Here is a 20665-nt window from a genome sequence, read left to right as displayed (position 1 = left end):
TGGTGTTAGGTATAGCCATCTCTCTTTTCTTCCTTCCTGGCAGTTACATCTATAGTAGGGGGAAAATCAACAAATGCAAATTTGAGGTATAAAAAATAAGTACTAGGAGCTGTGATCTTGTACAGGTTGGAGATGACCTGCTTGCCACTTGTTAATGTGCTTCACAGGACTTCAAAATAGCTGTAAGGACAGAGTGTAACTGTAGAACATCTAAAGCAAGGGTTCATATTGAGCTTGTAGTATGAACTTTGTCTTTTTCTGTCAACTTTTTGTCTTCCTTTCTGTCCCTTCATTTTATCTTTAGGTGTCATTGTGGACAATGTCTTATTTCTGATGTCCTATGTCCTATTTCACAAGTGAATAATGAAACTCCTATTTACAATGTTACCTCAGACAACCGTTTTAGCAATTTCTGCACTGCCTGTCACTACAGTCTCAGAGTACACTGGCTGCTGTGCAGATAGCCTTGAATCAGAACTGGGACAGGGTATGACAGTGCTTCTGGAGTTCACAGCATCTGAAACCTGAATCTGATGCTTCTGGAAAACTTCATTGGCATAAGTAAAATTGCTGACTATTTCTCTGACTACCTACCAGAAGAACAAAGACACAAAAACCCCCAAGTGCCCTGTGAATCATGTAAAAGGTCAATTAAGAAACTGAAACGTAGTCATCAGGATGTTGAGAAAGCTTATTTGTAAAATCTGTTAATTAGCAAATCTATTCAAATAAAATTCTTCTACATTTTATACAGATCTATTAAATATTATAAAAATACAATCTGAAGACTGAAAAATAGCATCTATGAAATAACTAGTTATTAAAATTACTGATTATATAAGAAATTCTTTGGGAAGTATTGGGACTATGGTACCACATTTTGTTTGAAAAATTTATTCTCCCTTCGGTAAGTATTTGGTAAGTATTCTTGCAAAATCTTCCACAGTTTAGCCAGATGTGACCACGAACCTTAGCCCAGCTCTGCCTTGCTGCAGGATAGATGTAATATCTGTCTTGTTCCATGACAACTTGCGTTTGTGAAAATGCAAGACCAGGGCGAGACTTTGGGGAAAAGCTGTATTTTAAGAAGTATATTTGTTTTTAACTTGTGTAGTCATAATTAAAAATTATGTGGGAAAGCCATTTTCTTCTTCATTGTGCCAAAAGGTAACATATCAAGAAAGAGAATCAAACCCCTCTCTTAAGAATGCCCAAGAGGTCCCAGTGGAGAGTGCAGACAGGACCTCTTCTGTTGTCCTATAAAGACTTCTGTAGCCATTTCTCCCTGAGTTCTACTTTTCCCCAGTGCACTTTGTTTTCTCTCTCTTTCTCCTATTCAAGCAGGGAGTGTGGCTAAAGCACAGAAATGACAGGAAGTAAAATTTCCATAGCTTTTTCCACAGCACCTAAGCAAGTGTAAGTACAAGAAAGTACAAGACATGGACATACTGGAGCACATCCAGTGAAGGGCCATGAAGATGAGGGGACTTGAGGCAAGGCTCAGGGGGATCATCTATATAAATACCTAAAAGGAGGGTGCAAAGACAATGGAGCCAGGGTTTGTTCATTTGTGCCCATTTACAGGACAGGAGGCAATGGTACAAACTGAAGCACAGGGAACTCAATTTAAACATAATGAAAAACTTCTGGGGTTTTCAACACTGGAAAAAGGTTGCCCAGAGAGGTTGTGGAGTCTTCATTCTTGGAGATACTCAAAACCAACTGGACACAGCACTGAGCAACCTGCTGTAGGTGACTCTGCTTTGAGTAGGGGGGGTGGACTAGGGAATTGCCAGAGATGCCCATCAACCTTAACCATGCTGTGATTCTGAGCAGCAACAGTAAATACTTTGCCAAAGCAGAATCTAAGTAAGAAGATGATAGAGGACAAACCTCCCCAGTTTCTTGCTCAGTTGCTGGGTATGCCCTTTATGAGTAAGAAAGGTTTGCTAATTTACTTTTATAATTTTTTTTCAGGGAGATGGTTTTAAAATTGCTGATCCTCCAACCTTTGCTATAAATGAGAATTATTTTGGCACGATTACCCTGTTCCTTCAAACCGCACATGTTTTATTTTGGGGATTTTGTTCAAACATATATAATTATCTATGCTAAGCAGTTTTTCATATGTTTTAAGGCTTTTGTCTTATTGCACCTAGCTGACGGTTTTATAATTCAGGAGTAATTGAATTGCAATTATTTTTCATGATGCATGGTACGGTTTTATATCATGTTGTTGGCAGATATTCTTTATGATGTCGTTTGGTCTAATGGGAAAATTAGAAGTAGCTCTATCATACAGAAAGATGGCTTTTTTTGTGTCATGTTATAGTTTGTAGATGGCACTCAGGATATTTTCTTTTGACATATAGATTTTTAGGTAGAGACTGAAATGAGATTCTAAAGCAGGGTTCACAGTTGAGACAATATTATCTGTATATCCAAGATGATTTCAACTATTCTCCCATAGTGACAGTTCATTTATATTCAAGTCCATTTAGTAGACTGTGGTTAGTATTCTAAAATACATATATAAGTACTGTGTGATGGCAGAGTTTCTGCAGTTTCTGCTCTAAATTCATCCCTGATCCGACATAACTGGTTCCAGAGAAGCCAGGAAAGATGTCAGCATCTTTTTTAGAAGCAAATATTCATCAGAAAAGGGGATTGACAGCAGATCTCCCACCTCACTGAAGAGCTTTCCAACCACTGCAGTGTCCAGATAGCCTCTTAATCTCTCCTGCTGGAGCTGTAACACATTGTGTAAAGCTTTATGAGCTGTAGGGAAGCTGACTTTGTAACCTAGAGATGAGGGCTGCTCTTCTGGAATTTGGGGAGAGGCAAATTCAAGGCTCTGTGTCAATGAATAGTTAATTATATCCATAAAATAGATTGTCCTCAACAGACGAGAGTGAGAAAGGACTATCTGAGAAAAGCACACTGTGGCTCATTGGATGTAGAATGGTAGAAAATGAGAGCAGAATGCTAGACCCAGCAGAGCATCCTTTAACATAGGGTAAAGAAACACTTCAAAGTTTTCAGGTTTATCCACAAAATAATATTTAGAATTTCACAGATTTCATGGCATGGGCCAATGATCCCATGAAACCTAGATCATCTGTCCATATAAAACTCTCATAAACAGATGATCGTGTAAAAGTCGGTAACAGAAAATTTCAGATAATCATCTTGAAGCATTTTTTATTTCCCTCATCTGTTCAAACACATCTCTGCCTTGTATACTGGTACAGGAAAGAATGTGACATAACTTTATTTATTCATCTGGAAGCTTGAATATCCACAAGCTGAAAACTGTGTGAATTACTATAGACCCTGTCTACAGTTTCTTGTGTGGCTTGATTGAGGGAGAAACTGGCAGAATTGAAAATGCCCCTCCTGTAATGGCCAATATTTTCTCATTAAAATTGGTTTTTAATGGAGTTTTTGGTCTTTATGAAAGATGTCAATATTGCCAGCAGGTCAAGGGTGGTCAGTGATCCTTCCACTCTCCTCGGCGCTGTTGAGGGGATGTCTGGAGTACTGGGTACAACGTCCTCTATTGTCAGCAATTTGCCTAAAAGGAATGAAACTGAAGTTGCACTCCTAATGTGGGGATATGTACAGTAGAACTGTTTCAAAATTAGCTCTTATTCTTGCAGTAAATTAAAAAAAGGCAGGTTGAAATTTTGTACCAAGCATGATCCAAACAAGATTTTTTTTTTTTTTTTTTTTTTTGCACTAAGGGTTTCAGGATATATCTTCTAGACATGGATCTGAACTGAAACCATGAGTCTGAACAGGTCCGGGTAAGTTTGGATCCTGCTGTGATTTCGCAAGTGCAGGCACTTTTTTAAGCTTTCTCTTATATTTGACATGTAATGTAGAAGCCACATGCTTCTTCCAAAGTGAGAAGCCACATGTTGCTTCTTTTATTTTCTTAGCACATAACTACACTAGGGCATCTACATCACCTGCATCTAACTATTGTAATGACCTTTGACTGGTGTCCCAGCACACTGAATTAGCAAGCTACAAGTAGTACAAAATGCTACTGCTAGGATCTAATCCAGCTTAAGGAAGGGTAAATATGAAACTGCAGTTTAGTTTTAATTATGGAAATAAGAAGCCAAATGTCTCTTAGGATACTAAACCAATACAATCCAGGTTGAACTCTTGCTTTATTTTGTCCAGTCTTTTGAAATCTTTGTGAAGAAAGATGAACCTGAGTAAGAATTCCAGATCTAAAACCCCTGGGAATGTGTGTCATCCGTAACTTGAAATAAGCAGGCCATTAGGAGCTTCCCTGCTTGCTGAGGAGGATTGTATCATGTTACTTCCACATTTTTACATGTAGATGTACATGCATTGTAATAATCAGCCTTCTTTCTACTCATCTTCTCCCTGTATGGCATAGTGACAGTCACAAAAATGACTAAGGGCCACCCTCATTATACGGCTGTTTGAAGCATACTGGTCTGCAGACATACCTGTACACATGTTGTTCCAATCAGCTCTTCTGAAGTCTGATTTTCAAATGCAGATGAAAAACAGTCAACATTTTAGTAATAATTCTGGGGAATTCCATGAACAGCTTCTGAAAGCACAGTCTGTGCGAAGCAGCAGGTCTCATAAACTGCTTGCTTTAATTTCCAAGGAAGTCAGCCAGTGCTGGGGACAGCATATAATTCTCAGTCAGTGGTGTGGCCCATAAACTCTCCATCTTCTCCTCCTTGTTGTTCCTTTTCCCAGTACCCTTGTACCAGAGTTTGAGAAAGGTGTTACACAGAGGCTTAGCTCTCACCATATCCTCCTCTAGGATTTTTACAGCCTCCAAACGTTAATCCAGTAGCACAGAGAAACCTTAGCAAAGGGCAGAATCCTTGGTCCAGATACGAGTCTCAGAGCAGCTGTGGCCTGCCTTATCAGAAGTGCTCGGCATCTTCTTCATCCAGCCTTCACATCAATCCGCAAGAGCTATGGCTGCCTGGTGCCTAAAGAAAGGCATGGAATGTAGTCAGACACCAATCTTCTGGCACCGATACCTCCACATTTCAGACAACCCAACTCCTCAGCCAATTTCTGAGTTTCACTAATGCTGTAGTAAAATATTATCACTGAATCCATCTAGTACTTTCTTCCTACAGTCCTTTAAAGAGATGCAATGGAGAGGTTAAGTAACCACACACAGGCGAAAAGAGAAGGAAACCTTGGATTCACTCATTTTCTCTCTGACTTTCGTTAGCTGGAGTAAAACACAGTATTAAACCACTGTACAGCTTATAATAAAGTACCCTGAGTTGTCTTTAAATCTGATAAGGCAGCATGTACTCTACTGATTTATTACTAGAGACAAGATAGTGTCTTACATGTTTTAAGGGATTCAACTATAATTGCAAACAAAGCACGCTTTTTCATTAAAAGCGGTTCAGTTCATTGTTTTAAAACCATCAATACACAGAAAAAGGAGAAGGACACAAGAGACCAACTTAGTAGAGAGTAAAATCTGTACATTGGTATAAAAAAAAAAATATTTTTGAGAACATGGCTAAGGAATCGTTATTGCAGAAGCATGACTTTAAAGGCCCACTGACACTCTGACCAGAGGGTGCTCAGCTCCATCAGGAAGGTGCTTTTGAAAACCAATAGACATTATGAAACTGAGTGTGTTCAATGGCTTACACTGATGATGTGAGTAAGGAAATATGTTTTGTTAATGTGTAAGTGTGGGTAGCATCTATATTTAATTTCTCTGTATGTCTTGCCATTGAACATGGCAGGTGAAAAAAACCCGGATAATTAACTTCAATTTAACCATAGTGGATTAACTTTTTCAACTTCAGTTACTGTTTAACCAGACTGATTTTGACTGAAACAGATTGAAGAAGGATGACATAATCCTTTCCACTGGGACTGGTGGGTGGGTGGGTGCTGTGATGTCTGTCCCAGGGTAGTGATGTCTTCAGCTGCAAAGGTTTATGAAGGGAAGCCTTGCCCATGCCTCAAATGCTGAGATCAATACATCATGTAACTTTATAGCTGGCCGTACTTCTGGATCTCTGCTATTTGATGACATGAACACTTTTTCATGGCTACTTACAGCAGTTTAAAGACATCACTGAATTTCCAAAAGTATAGTTACTCCCACCTAAACTCCAGTCTATGAGATTTGAATTTGTATTCAGAAATATTTTCAATTCCTGCTTTAAATACACTACAACCATCAATGGCTGTTACACCTGCTATGCAGTGCTTATGCAGAATGCTTGTCATGTTCAATATAAGAACAGCCTGCAATATCCATCCATGAAGTCTTTGAAGTATGGAAGCAGTTTAAAAAGATTGAAAACCAGAATAATTATTATTAACTTTGTTTATATTTTATGCATCTTTAAGATTAAGAGTTGTTGTTTTTTAAAAACTGGACTTCAAATTTCAATCTTAACTGGTGTGTGAATTTCAGGATAGAAATACGATTGCTTACATGGTTTACACAGTATTTAAAAATAATCCTCCTCCATTTTGAGACATGCAATATAATACACATTGAAAAAATCATTTTTTCAAGGAAGTGTGCTTGAATGTGTGATTCCAAAACAATATAATCAGACCAAATAGCTTTATCAAAGATAGCAATTCAAAGCTTTTAGTGCAAATGCATCACAAATGCTTACACTTAGAAATTCTTTTTCTAAGATTGCGTTTACAGACTCTGCCACAATGGGTAAAAGAACAAAAATATCTTTGATGATTTAGCAGAGAAAAGGGTAGTATTGAAAAAGAAATGAAAAAGAATGGGATGCAAGACACTATTGAAAAAGAATTGATACTGTCACAGCAAGAAAGGCTAAACTCAAAAAGAAAGACAGAGAGGGAATAATAACGAAATAAACCTGGTATTAGGTGCTCACATTTTACAATTAGATACATAAGCATTTGTACATCAGTACAGTTTTGTCACATTCATACTACACACTGGCCTAAAACCACATTTGAGTTTCTCAGCTTTCCTCCCTATCACTTTCTCCTTGACAGACTTTTTGAAGATCTTAGATATGAAATCTCTTAGCGAGACATACATCAAGTAATTGTATTTGCAGCATAACAGATGAATGTGGAGAAACGCAAACCAGATTTTGCAGAACCTGGAGAATGCAAACCAAGGGTCACCCTGATTTCCTCAACCAGCTCCTCCGGCCAAGTCGCAATGGTGAAGGAGAAGCCTAAGTGCCAAGCGATGCACAAGGGGACCACACAGGCTGTTGCAGCACTCTCCAAACTATCAAGCTGCAACAAGGTCTTTTACCATCTCATACCAGCATATTCTTCATACAGTCACTCTGCTACCTTCTTCTTGTCTGTCCTCACCCAGATCATGCATTCTCTCTCCTCTTACTCCTTCCTCTCTCTGCTTCTTCCTCAGCTGCTCTCCCTTCATCGGCTCCCAACCACTTCACTTAACCAGCCACAGCTGCACCTTGTCTACATCGGCCAACCCACTGCCCCTGAAGCCAGCCCACAGCTGTATATTATCAATGCTAATTAACCCACCTTCATTCCTCTACAACAGGCAACATTGTTTAACAATGATACAGCCATATCACCAAACGCTTGTCTTTCTCCATGTGTGACAGTGGGCATCAATTCTGGAGGGAAGACCTCAGGCTGTAACAGAAGAAAGTCTGGAAGTGGCCCAAGAAACCAGTCCATACACATATAAAAGAAACTGATATCTTACCACCTTGCAGAGTTTTAGTAAAGATTATAATTAATTTTTACTACCATGATATCTCTCTATCTGCTATACAGAATTCCCTTCAGTCCACTTTCCCAAACAAAATACCACAAACATACCTGAGAGAACAGTAAGACTGTAAGACAAGTACATGTTTAAAATTTGGATGACCTGTGCAAATTGTTCAGTCTTTTTTTTTTTTTCTTTCTTTCCTCCTGTATTGTGAATAGCCTTTAATTAAAAAAATTAAATTTGTTAATAACCTCAAAGTACAGGATGGATTTACTCTGGTGATAATTGCTGTGAAATGAGAATTTCTGTAAAACTCATCTTTACTTTTTGCAGGGTGTAGAAAGCATGGAGTGGACGAGGTAGAGGGGTGGGCCTGCAGACTGCTACCAAGTCCAAGTGCTAAGCTAAGGGGGAAAAAAAAGCTTCCACCTTTTCCTTCCAGTCTCCACCTTTCTTCCTTTGCTATAATTTCACCACATCCTTTCCCTTCCCCTGCCCTGCTACTATTTTTACTTATCTCCAATTTAACCTGGCTTTTATTTACCTTTTTCTATACCTGCACACTCTTGTTATTCCTCTGCAGAGAGCAGCAGCAACTGAGATTTCTGTATCATTATTCCTCTTCGGCCTGTTCCCATCCTCCTTTCTGTTATCACTGCCTTTTTCTTCATTCTCCCTGTCTACAGTTTCGCTGCCTTTTCTTTGAGGAGGATGGAGAGATAAAGAGAGATGTAAAAAGCCAGAAGGTGGTGAGAATTTATTTTTCTTAGAATAGGCCAGTTCTTTAAAAATCAAACAATTATACTATATGGGTCTAGATTAGCAAAAATCCAGCAGATTCATGCTTGTGAGGCCAGACTCATGCAAGACTTGCCTGCCTTGTTGTCCACCACTCCCAAGTAGCCTGCTGGCTGGACTGCCTTCAAGCCAGGAGTGACAAACACTCCAGAGCCTACATCTTATCTGCCAGGGCTGAGATCCCCAGGCCAACAGCTGGACTTTGGAACATCCGTAACACACCAGCATGGTTGTTTCCATCAATGAGAACTTAAAAATGTTGGGGGTCTTCTTCTAAATCTGCCACAAACACAATTTTGAAATACTGACTAACTCTATGAGGTTGAATTATTATTTTTTTAAACCCCCTCTACACTGCGGGCTAGCTGAGACAGTTGGGAAATGGAGTTTTCCTCCTTCGTGTTCCAGTGCCCAGAGCCCCAGCAGCTTCTGATGGCCAGAAGCACTGAAACCAGCAAAAATTTATATAGTTGCTGCCTGCAGTTTGGTGCATGCTTAGGAGCAAGGAGGGAATGGAGCATGGTCTGCAAAGGGAATCTTCTGAAGATGCAGGTGCTACAGATCGGACAATCCTTCCAGGGCATATAAAACTGAGATCTGAGAGGAATATATAGTTGCTAAATACAGCCACATATTTAGCATGTTTGGCAATTGTTTCAAGGGAGAAGGAGGGTACCTTTTGTTCCAGTGCCTTTCCATAATTTCAAGTTCACATTCCATGGAAGACTTGCAATGAGTTTATGTCTCCCAGACTACCATTCCACAGTACATCAAAACAAACACTGAATTCAGATCGGTTCTCATGTTTACTTATGGTTGATTGAGCACATAGCTTGGGCTGGCTCCTTCCAAGAGAAAAAGAATCATGCTTCCTACTGAAAAAAAAATGGCAGGGAGACATTTAATATGATTGCAACTAACTGTTAATATTCAGGCAGAAGATGGAAAAAAAAATAGCATAGTTATATAGTCCCACTGCACAGATGCTACATTGGTAAGACAAATCTCCAATGCACAGTGTTTGCAGTTTATGTTTGTTCACATACTTCAGAGGAATGTTTTCTAATCATCCAAAGAAGTTTACAGTGTTGTGTTGAGTTGACACCAGTTGAAATCAGGTCAGCAAGCAAGATATCCATCATGAAAACAGCTGTATAGAACTTGTCTGTGCTGTACAAGTGGCTGCTGCTTCCAGTTTGGTGATGAATTTATGATACATATTTTTTTAACAATGAAAAATTTTGGCAGTCTCTCAAGCATGCTTTCCTGAAGTTGTAAAATCCTGAGCAAGATCTAAGCTTGACTCTTAGTCAAGTTTTAAAAACTTCTTTCTTCTCATAGTCCATAGTGTGTTTCACCTCTGGATCTTGCAGATAACCTAGGTCTGGCAGAGCCTGCCCTTCTTTGTGAGAGAAAATGGAATGTATCAATGAAGAGTAGGCAGGCCTTCAAGTCTTTGGCATTGAATAAGGGAAAGAGTTAGTTTTCAGAATATGTGTATGAAAGTAGCCATTAATATATTTGCTATGATTCATAATAGTGTGTTTAAAATGCATCTTATCAGAGCACCAACTGTTTTTCAACAACTTCTTGTGAACTTTTCAGTGTGAATGTGTATCCAGAGGCTCAGCCTGGTAGTCTTCAAGAGCCTCATTTCACAGGGTGTCTCTAACTAGCCACTTCTGAAAACGTCATCTGTTGCTAGTTAAGTCTGGCACATTTCTGTCAGATAGGCAGGGAATGTTATTTGCCACATTGGAGATGGATATACAGAGAATGATGATGCAGAGAATGTATGATACAGAGAAGTTGTGGCTTCCTTGCAAATCAACAGCAGGACCAAACACAGAAATAAAGAATCCTAAATAAGTTCAGAGGAAACCAAAATCCAAAATAATGACTCTACTTACATAAGGATGAAATAAAAGCTATTCCCGATTTAACATGGGAGGGGGAAAAACAGAAGCCTTTCCAAGGCATCCAAGTGTGACAATCAGATCATGTGCTTGATGTGTGGGGCACAGGGTTTAAAGCCTTTCTGTCACTAGTACTGAGCATTATGTTGATGTCTGTCTTGCTGGGACAATAACTTCTGTCCTGAATCCACAGAATTTTTTCAGCTAGATGTTCTCTAAATTGCTTTGCCTTGCAAAAAGACAATTAAATGACGTGAATCTGATTTTTCCAAAATCAGGAATTAAAAAAGTCTTACCCAGCTGTAATCCTTATGAGAAACCTTTGGAATTAATTGTTTTTTACTGCCTATTTGAAATTAGGAAACAAATGCTACACTCCAAGTATTGCAAGATGTTTAGCAATTTTTTACAATGGCAGACTTCTATTCAGTTCTCAGGAGTGGCTTTGTAACATGGTGATACTGTGATTTCTGACATATTCAGCACAAGAGTTGGATTCTGAGAAATTCTTCTGTGCTCAGTGGTAAGGCTCCTGATGCTACTGCCAGAAACCTTATATTTTCCTGCCTCATGTGAGGCAGGAAATGTTTTTGCCACACTCTTGTCATTGTTAATGATATTTAATACAGCCCATAATGTGCTACCATTACCCTTAGCCACAGGAAGATGTGGCTTGTACCCGAAGTTGCTCACAATCTTTCTGATTTGAGCCTTATCTGCACTCAAGACTTTTCCCAGCGTAACGTTTCAGTTGCGTTTTTTCTTTTAGCTGTTAGCATAACACCAATAAAAACTTCAGTGTGCACTGCAGTACAAAATCACCACGGATATGCTCCCCTTGCTATACAGGGATGACTACATGACTGAATGCTGTTTTACAGGGCTGTAACAACCACCAGTGGGTTGTGTTCCTTTAACTACGGTGGTATATTTAGAGTGGCACAATTTTGGAGCACAGACAAAGCCTTATTTACCACTTGAGGTATAACTGCTGTGTAAAAAATTATATTCCATAGATAAATCATCCCATGATGATGGCAAAATACTGTATTTAGTATCTATCTGTGCCAATAAGAGTTCCAACTAGGCCTCAGACACCTGCTAATGGAAAACAGAGAGGCTGATTATTTTTAATTACTGTCAAAGTTTTTTAATAGTAAGCTTTGTATTTATCAGGAATTACTGATTTTATTTCCCCTGTGGAAATTCAAACTTTGCTGGAAAAAAAAGAGAGAATTTCCATCGTCTTCCTGATTTTTTCAACAAGCTGTGATACTGAGCTTTTGCATTCCCTAATCCAAATCTGCACTGATCATATCTCAGGAGACATTACTGAGGAAAGAAATATTAAGCTACATTGTCCCCATTCAGTGTGCATTTTGTGCCACAGAACGACAGGGTACTTGTCACCCGGCTGCTGCTCCCTGAATGTCAGGTACATCCCATATGCAGTCAGGTTCACAGAGTAAATATGAGCCTCCTAATGCTGTGGTAGTGTTTTGGGAACAGCTGGAGTATGATGAGGTCTGTTCATTTTCCATTTTTTTTTTTGTTTTTCAAAAATTCCAAGGGGACGTTTGGGTTCCCTGGAAATCCAGCTTTCTTTTATCTACCATCTGTCCTGCTAGTTAGTTACTTAAGCAGATAAGGCTTAAGAAAATACTGCTCAAGCATGGTTTTGTTTTTTTGAAAGTAGTTTAGACTATATTCTGTTTTTCACAATACACTAAAGTGAGCTGCAGTCATATGCCACATTGGAAAACATGACTTAGTTTTGCACTTCCTATTTTTTAACTCTGTCTCCAGGCTATTCAGCACCTTTTTGTAAGTACACAGTTTTTGTGTGAGAAGGAGAAATAAGTGGGATTAAATTAATATTGCTGCTAGTTATGGAACTTCAGCATGGCAGGACTCCACAGCAAGCAAGCGCACGGCAGTGGAACATATTGCTGCTAGCTGTGAATACATTCTGTATAACTCACATGAACCATACTAAATGAGCAGAAGGGATTTTTGGGGTTTCTGACACATTTAATATTGCTTCTAGGACATAAGCATTCCATTGGTGTCCCACCAAAAAGTTCCATGTTTCCACTGAGCAGGAGCTTGCCACATGCATGTTGTTCCCTTCTGTACCTGGATGGGGGTGGCTGGGCTATTGAGGAAGAGACCAACACAAAATTCTTGAACCCCATGAGGCATCAACACACCATATCCAATCTGAGAGTGCACCCAGAAGCTAGTACAACATGTGAGCTTCTGACTAAAACAAGGCTTTAAAGTGAAATACAACTTCAGAAAGTGAGGTTAATAAGCAGAATTAATGTAAGTGTTTTTACAGATTTATTAAAGTTTTAGCTCACTATCCTTTTCTACTCAGCTGGCTCTTTCTACTTCAGCTGATAGCAAGGATCTGGTGCAACTCTAGCCTTGAGACAGAAAGATACTGACCAGACATTGAAGAGTTATCAGCCTCAGCAAACCTACAGACACTATGGTTCACTGACTATCTAAATTGCATTCACACAGCTCTTAACATAGGAAATATGCTGGGTAAGTTCAGGGGCAGGTTAACCTGCCATTGATTTATACAGTTTCTATTTTTTTTTTCTTTCATGTAACAGTTTCTAGGAAGGGGTCTGTTTTTATTTTTAAAGCAGTTCTGAAGTAGGCTAGATACCAGTGAAAGCTGTCAGATACCCAGTAATGGGATTCTTTCTTTTCCTGTTTTTTTTTGGTTTTTTTTTTTTTTTTTTTTTAACAGAATGGGAAGAAATAAGTTCTCCAATAAATCCTCATTTGGCGTTTCTAAATGCTGATCAGGACAAGCCTCCTCCAGGAGTTTAAATTCCTGTAGTCCATTCAGCCTTCTGCCTGTTGGCTGCAGCTACCAACAAAGGCTTATTTAATGAGTGCCAATTGTGACAGGACACTTTGCAATGCTGAAGGACCAAAGGCACAAACTTACTCTGAGAAAAATGCCTTGTCTCAACTGAGGAGAGCGTGAAGCAAAAAAACCCCCAAAACCTGCAACAAAAAAACCAACCAGTATTGAGGAATTTCTGTCTGATAAAGACTGAAAAATATTTTAAACCTCATTAGAAAAATAAAGTTTGCCTGTTTCTCCTGTTTCATACACTGTGCAGGCAAGGAACACATATGCTGTCACATTCATATTTTACAGGCTCTTTTTTCCCCCCCAAACCTTCGTACCTCAGATTTGAACTTTAAACTTGTGACAGTGTTATGTTCATTAGAATAAGAATCACTTGCTATTTCCATTGCAAAGCTCCCCCCCAGAGGTTATCTTAGCTGTTTTATAAATCATATCAGGAGGAAAGCTGGCATAAGGGTTGACAGCTCACTCTAGATAATCATTTCCCCTTCTCTTAAGTGACTTTAAGGAGAAAGGAGCGTGTAGCTTGCCAGTTCAGTTTTTAGTGGTCAAGCATGCACATCTAACCACCACCACCACACTGACTAAATTAGCTTTTAAGTATTTTACTGAAATGTGGGAAAATCACAATCCTGCTCAGAAGGAGAAGGAATCTCAAACGTTCATCAACTATCAAGCTGTATTTTCTCTGTCCTCCCAGGGCAGAGCTCATTACACAGAACAGCATGCCCTTTGACATAGGCTGGCACTTGATGGGAGGCTGGAGTTTGGATTACTGTTGATTTATCAGCTTCCTCAGGAGTCAGACTGATGAGACTAATGGCTTGTATGGGATATGATTTCAGGAGAAAAGTCCTGTATCATGGGGGCAGACAAATGAGGCAAGTTACTTCTTGTAGGAAACAGAAGCTACAACTCAGGGTAACAGCCTATTAAGTAGAAACTTAAAGGGAATAAACAGACACTGAAACAAACCTGGGTTTAGGAGAAAAGATCACCTCATGTATTATACTTTTTCTACATACATTAATAAAACTAAATCCTGGGCAGAGAGACTGGACCAGTTTGGAAACGGCACCAAATCTTCTCAGGCTAAGTTAGAAGGAGGAAAAAAACCCCAAAAACAAACATAACAAAACAAACCAAAAAACCTGTCCCTTTAACGCTGCATGTCACCATGACCTGATTGCAGGCTTCCTGCAATCAATGGGAATCTTCCACTGCTTCTATTGGACTTTGGAGTCAGTGTGGTTGGAAGAGAAGGGCTCACTATGGCAGGTAAAGCAGGGGGAAGGGGGTTGTGGGGTCACAGGCAGCGGATGAAAGCCTTTCTTGGAAGTTGGTTGTGATAGTAGCAAATATTTAGAAAGGAAAAAAACCCAAGAATATTAACTCAAAATGTATGATTCATCTGTTAATCACTGCATCTATCCCTGAAACTGTTGCCTCTTATTTAAATAAGGATAATAACACTGCCCTTTATAAAACAGATAATCCTGAAAGTGTGTATCAGTAGCTAAGATATAGGGAGCTTATTTTCTCACAGTGTCATAATACAGAATCAAAAGACAAATTCAATTCAATGCCATTAGGAAGAATAAAATTCAACCCTGGAAAATTAAAACTTTTTTACTCAGCATATAATTGGACTTTGAAATTAATTTGTCTTGGAAGCCACGAACTTGACAAGATACAAGAAGGGACTGGATATTTACGCAGACAATGAAAATTATACATAGAATTATGATTTTGAGGAACAAATGTTTGGAAAAGATGTTAAATTTTATACTTCAGACATTTACCAACCGTAAACTGACCAGCCTAAACTGACAATGACAATGAGTAGTTCAGTTTGGTTAGTTGTAAATAAATAGTTAAACTGTACTGGTGTGGAAATAAAGGAACTTCTGAAAGAAGAACAGAATCTGAATCTTAGGCAATAGCTTGAACAAAATACTGCCAGTTAAAGAGGTATTACATAAAGCACTACACATTGCAGATATTACTCATTCTCAGTCTTCCCATACTTTCATTAAGCTGATCTTAGCTTGTATAAAACCCCCAGGAACCAGATGAACCTCATATCTAGTACACCCTGGTAGCTTCAGAGCTTGGCAGCCTATTTATATTGAAGAAGGAGATTATATATAAGTATTATTCAGTTATTTACACATGCAAATCTTAAAAAGAGGAAGAATCACATGAGACCACGCAGGAAAGTGGGTCAGAGTTGAAGGCATGTTTGCAGATAGGTAGGAGGACACTGAACATCTTCTATTACCAACTCCTTGCTGCATGGTGCTGGGTCTTTTATTTTCCAGGGCTGTCAGGCTCCCTCAAGTCCACATGAAGAAGATGTTTTGAAGTGCACAGGTTCCTAGTCTGGTGCAAAACCACTAAGTAATGTTTACCTGATTTTTTGACATGAGGAATTTTCATTAGCAGTAGCAGAGCTGGGTGTGCACTTGCTGTTAAGCAGGTGTTATGCCTAGCTCTCCAACTGTCGCTGGCTTCAATGATGAGAAACAGCCCTAGGAGGCAAATAAAAAATCAGTTTTGTGTTTGCTCTAAAGGAAGCAAGGAGGTGAGGAAACTCTGGCTCAAAGTCTTTGCAATGCATCTTCGACCTAACTTGTTTTCAGTGCTGTTACATGTGCTGCACTAACTGGCTACACAAAAATGTTGCTTCATGTTCACCCAATACAAATTCTTGGGAATAAAACATGATTTATTAAAAAAGAGGCAATGATTTGGGGGAAGAAGAACCATATCTAATTTCTAGTGAAACTACCTTAAGAAGGTAAGTAGTTAGAACTGGTTTCATTTTTCATGTAGCCATTAAGTTCTTTAATGAGAATCTGCTGTGAAAAGATGCAGCTATTCCAGAGCCTGGCCAAGGGTTGTTATTGCATTTAAGACTAAAATGTGCTTTTAACTTTGCAGCTTGTGATGAAAGAATGTTGTTGCATCAGTGGGAGTTCCTGGCAATAGTTTTATATTCCCAGAGATGAGCTTGCCTTGGGTAATCTCACAGAAAACAGCGCAACGTGGCTGGGTGCCAAGGTCAGTGACAAGCTTAGGACACAAAGTAAGAATCACTTGGACCCATTGTTCCCAGGAACACAAGTGACATAACACATCTTTCACGATGACAGCAGTATTCTTCTCCCACTGGGAAACTGGCTTCTCCCTGTTTTGCTGCTTATTTTTAGCTTTGGTCAGAGCTGTGAAAAGGCTAGGGTGGTACTCACTCCCTTGCACCTCCCTGGCAGTTTCTAAGGGCATAGCTTCATTTCACCATGTATGGTCTCTGAGAGACAGAAAGATCATTCATAGGTGCTAGTAACTGTTTGGGACAAGAAATACCTGGGAAACAGCCATGTGTGTGTGGAGTCTGTTTCAATGAGAATTAAATGTCAATGCATCTAGAACGCCATTTACATTTTGCCTTTGACTTGGACACTGGAGATAATCTTATTCTTGTAAAGATGTAGTTTCTGCAGAATTCTTACCAATGTCTGATGTTCTTACATGTCTGCTTTCTGAAAGCATCAGGGTGTGCCGCGGGATGAAAATATTGCCATGTTTACTCCAGACTCACCTTAACCCCCTCTGCCCCGATTTTACACAGCCTTTTTGCATTTTGCTATTATAGATACCAAGCCATGAGTACACCTACCCTCTTGTACTAACCTGAAATTATTAAATTAAATGTTTATGATTATGGCTGTATTTCATTGTTTCTTGAATGTGGACAGTTCAATACAATTTCTAACCTGCACATGCTTGCCGCCTGGGGGCTGTGAGTCATGTTTGTTTTAAAAGAGGCAGCACTCACAGACTGTCACTCACCTGGGTTATTAGAAACACAGCACTTTAAGAATTACTCTGCCACCTCCTCGCCTCTAAATATAGCTAGCGCGCGTGGGTCTTAAGCAATTTAGCTAGTCTGAGAAAAGGTCTCATTCCAAATAATCAATTAAAAATCCATCATTTTAAGAACTGTGTGGGCCTCAGGCCAAATGCATCTTGGATGTACCTTTGACTGTTTAATGCTGATATTAATTATTTGTATTGCAGCTCCAGATCCTAACTCAGAATGAGATTTCTTTGCACTAGCAAGTAACAAGGCCTATTCCAAAGAGCAAACTATTTAAGTAGGCATGATAGACAAAGAGCAGCAGCAGAAAATCATCATTATTCCCTGCTTCACGGATGGAAAACTGAAAGACAGATTCAATGACCTGCCAAGGGTCACATAGGAAAAAAAGTAATTCATAAATCCCAGCACAAGGTCTTAAGCCATAAGATTTCCTCTCATTTTTTAATCAATAATAAAACACCACAGATGTCTAAGAATCTAATATCTACAAAATTGCTCCAAGGTCTATAGGCGCGATACAATTAATTTCCATTAAAAGCGATGTGATGTGAAGGCACTCTGTACTGACCAGAAAAGTAGACCTTGTAGAATCTGCAGGGTTTTAATATTCTTTTAATAGAGAATATAAAAATCAGGGATAGTCTAATTAAAATAAAAATGAGGGGAAACAGTTGCCAAACCTTTGACCCAAGCTGAAACCAAAACAACTGATTCAGGAAAAAAAACAATTAAAACAAAAAATCAGATCTAGAAAAAGCCAAGTCTGTAAGTGAAAATATTTATAATGGATTTTCCTTTTTTTAAATGAGAGTGTTGTTTCTCGGTGTTATGTGTTCTGTTAGTTTGACCTTTAGAGCTGTACTTGGCCACATTTTTTAACTCCCTCCTCCCCTATTAGCACAAAGGATTACCAAGAGAAATTCTCATGGATTCACCTGCCTGAAGGATTTGGATATCAGGAAAAACACCAACTAATAAAGAACTTACAACATGATCACAAGAATCAACAATGCTGAATTGCTTAAGTTAACACCCGCAGGTTGTAAAGAAGTTAAGCACTGTGGGAAAAGTTCAAGTTGCTCAGCACCCATAAGGCCAACACAGGGAGACTCCATAAATATCTGAACTCCTTCTACCCAAATTGCTCTGCAGTTTCTTTCAGGTATTTCCATGAAAGTAACAGCGATCATCACTAGGTTGTGCAGTACATAATCAGGCCTCAACATGCATAGACTATAACCTTTGAATCTTCCCTCCACCATTTCTTATTGCTTGTTAAACTAGTAGTAAAAGCAAAAAAAAAAATAAAATATTACTACTGCTTTAATGTAAGCCTGAATCTTGCAATGAGTTAAGGTCATGTCTAAATATGTGCACAATATACACATGATTGACATTAATACAATTGCACAGTTAAGCATATACATCCACTTCTAGGTATGGTGACAGTCTGACGTTTATTTTATGCCTTTAAAACACTTAGCTAAACTGGAACATGTAGCTACTGCTCCAGTTAAAATATCAAATAACAGTACTCATGTATTTTTAATAAAGCATACTACATTTAGAGCACTGATGCCACAACAAAAGTGCAGAAATTAAACCATGTTTCATTACAACCTGTCCTAATCCTCCACCATTGCTGATATGTAAATCAAACTGCTAAAAGATTGTAAGAAACCCCCTGGCTAGTACTTTTTAAACACCACTCATTCTGCAGAAAGGCATTACAATACAATAGTATTTTCTCTTTCCTTCCATTGTTATACAATGAACTTTAATTCTCTATTGAATTTACAGAGGGAGCTGGCCAGTATTCTTTGTTAAAACTATTGCACAAAAGTGCAGAAGTGAAAAATTAATTTTGCTGCCTTATAAGAGACGTTGAGATTCCTGGCTGGCATGGACTTACTAGATGGAAACTTTGTCCCATAGTTGTTTATTCTGATAAGTTATCTCTAGCTGTTGCAGGGTAAAGTTCTTAGGAAATATGGCATTGCTATCACTCTGCAGTTGTGAGTTAAACCGCAGATAGGCCCTCCTCATTCAACATCCACTCTATCAATCTCCTTTATCACTAGGAAAATTCAGGTATAAAGGAGGTACCACTACTTGTGACTGAGCTTATTTTTCAAAAGCATAAAAATAATTGAAATTCTTGTGAGCAACTTCAGCAAAGTGCGAGCCACATCTTACAAGTTCGACAAAAAACTCTGTTGACTTTGATAGGATCTGGATCAGGTCTATTGCAGTGGAAGACACAAGTCAACTACTCTTAGTTCTAAAATCATGGTAGTCAAAGAACTTGACTTCAAGTGAGCATCAGTCCATTAAGCAATAGTTATATTTCACATGTTTCTGAACATATGGTAAAAGGTTATTAAATTTTCTAGGTGGCTTGCTTATTCAGGAAAATTTAGTAAAGGAAGAAAACTTGCACTGATGCTCATGGAATTAAGGGAATGTCTACAGAGTTTAACAGGACCTTTTGTGGGAGGCCAGTAGCAGAAAGACTGAATTCAGGCAAGCCAGGCCACTGTAATTAAAGTGCCCTTGACCTCCCTTATGTAGCATCAATATCAATTTATCTGCCTTGTCATGGGAAGAGTAGAGAGAATACTACATGGCAAGAAAGTGGTAAGAAAGAGTCTCTGAACTGGTCTCAAGACTAGAGTGGGCACAATTTCAGAGAGGCTTTTTGGAGGCTAAAATTGAAACAGGGCCCCTGAAAATTCAGAATGACTGAAGTAACTTCATGATGGATTTAAAGAAAACATGAACTAAAACTAATGGTGAGCGTACACATAATTTAAATATATGGGTCTAGAATCTGTCCTTGGGTTACAAGGTTATGCAGGGCAGATAAAGGGGTTCATTTGTGCTGCTGAACAGCTGTTAGCTTCGACTGCTGTAGACTGGGAAGGCTACTGCATGAGTGTGTCATGCAGTGCAGTGCTAACAGCTGAGAAAAATGAAAGAAGGGTGCGAAAAAAACTACACCCTCAAACTAGAGATAGTCACTTAACTCTGTTCCAAGTTAATTAAGTAACCATTGTGAAGTTAAGGGGCAAATCTTGCAGAACTGCCTAGAAATAAGTTGGTTTCAGAGCAAGGGAGGACAGAAATCTGCTTCCACCCTAGAGTAAGCACAACGTCTGAAGCTTCCTCTTCAAAAGGCTGCCCATCAGTAAGGGTGGATTAAGTATTACAACAGATGCTTTTGATAAAATCCACTCTGTGAACACCTGGGTGTGGTACTCATCAGCAACAGGTTTCAACAGAGCTACTGAGATGCAACATGATTTGCTGTTTTCTTGGTCACCAAAGTCTAGACAACATAGACCTAGAAGGACCATGTATTTCGTGGAAGGACCATGATTCATGGACTTGAAGTTCACTACCTTTTGATACAGAGTTTCCTGGAAAAG

General features: G+C 39.0%; 1 protein-coding gene across 8 annotated transcripts in view; it reads right to left on the bottom strand.

The window, feature by feature from the left end:
• The window catches only part of SLC15A5 (solute carrier family 15 member 5), a 71320-nt gene that overhangs the window by 39941 nt on the left and 10714 nt on the right, over nt 1-20665 (bottom strand). Inside the window, exons 2-3 of one of the 8 annotated variants that reach the window (XM_027807633.2) lie at nt 15766-15885; nt 4488-4991 (exon numbers count right to left, since the gene is read on the bottom strand). The exons of 1 other annotated variant lie outside the window; for it this stretch is intronic. The gene's annotated coding sequence lies outside the window, so the exon portion shown is untranslated. 6 more of the 8 variants (XM_055712106.1, XM_027807637.2, XM_027807638.2 and 3 more) reach the window with 6 other exon arrangements.

This window comes from Falco cherrug, chromosome 5 (genome assembly GCF_023634085.1).
Source record: "Falco cherrug isolate bFalChe1 chromosome 5, bFalChe1.pri, whole genome shotgun sequence".
Taxonomy (NCBI): domain Eukaryota; kingdom Metazoa; phylum Chordata; class Aves; order Falconiformes; family Falconidae; genus Falco; species Falco cherrug.
Note: the sequence above shows the minus strand (reverse complement) of the source record. Positions and strands in the feature narration are given on the sequence as shown.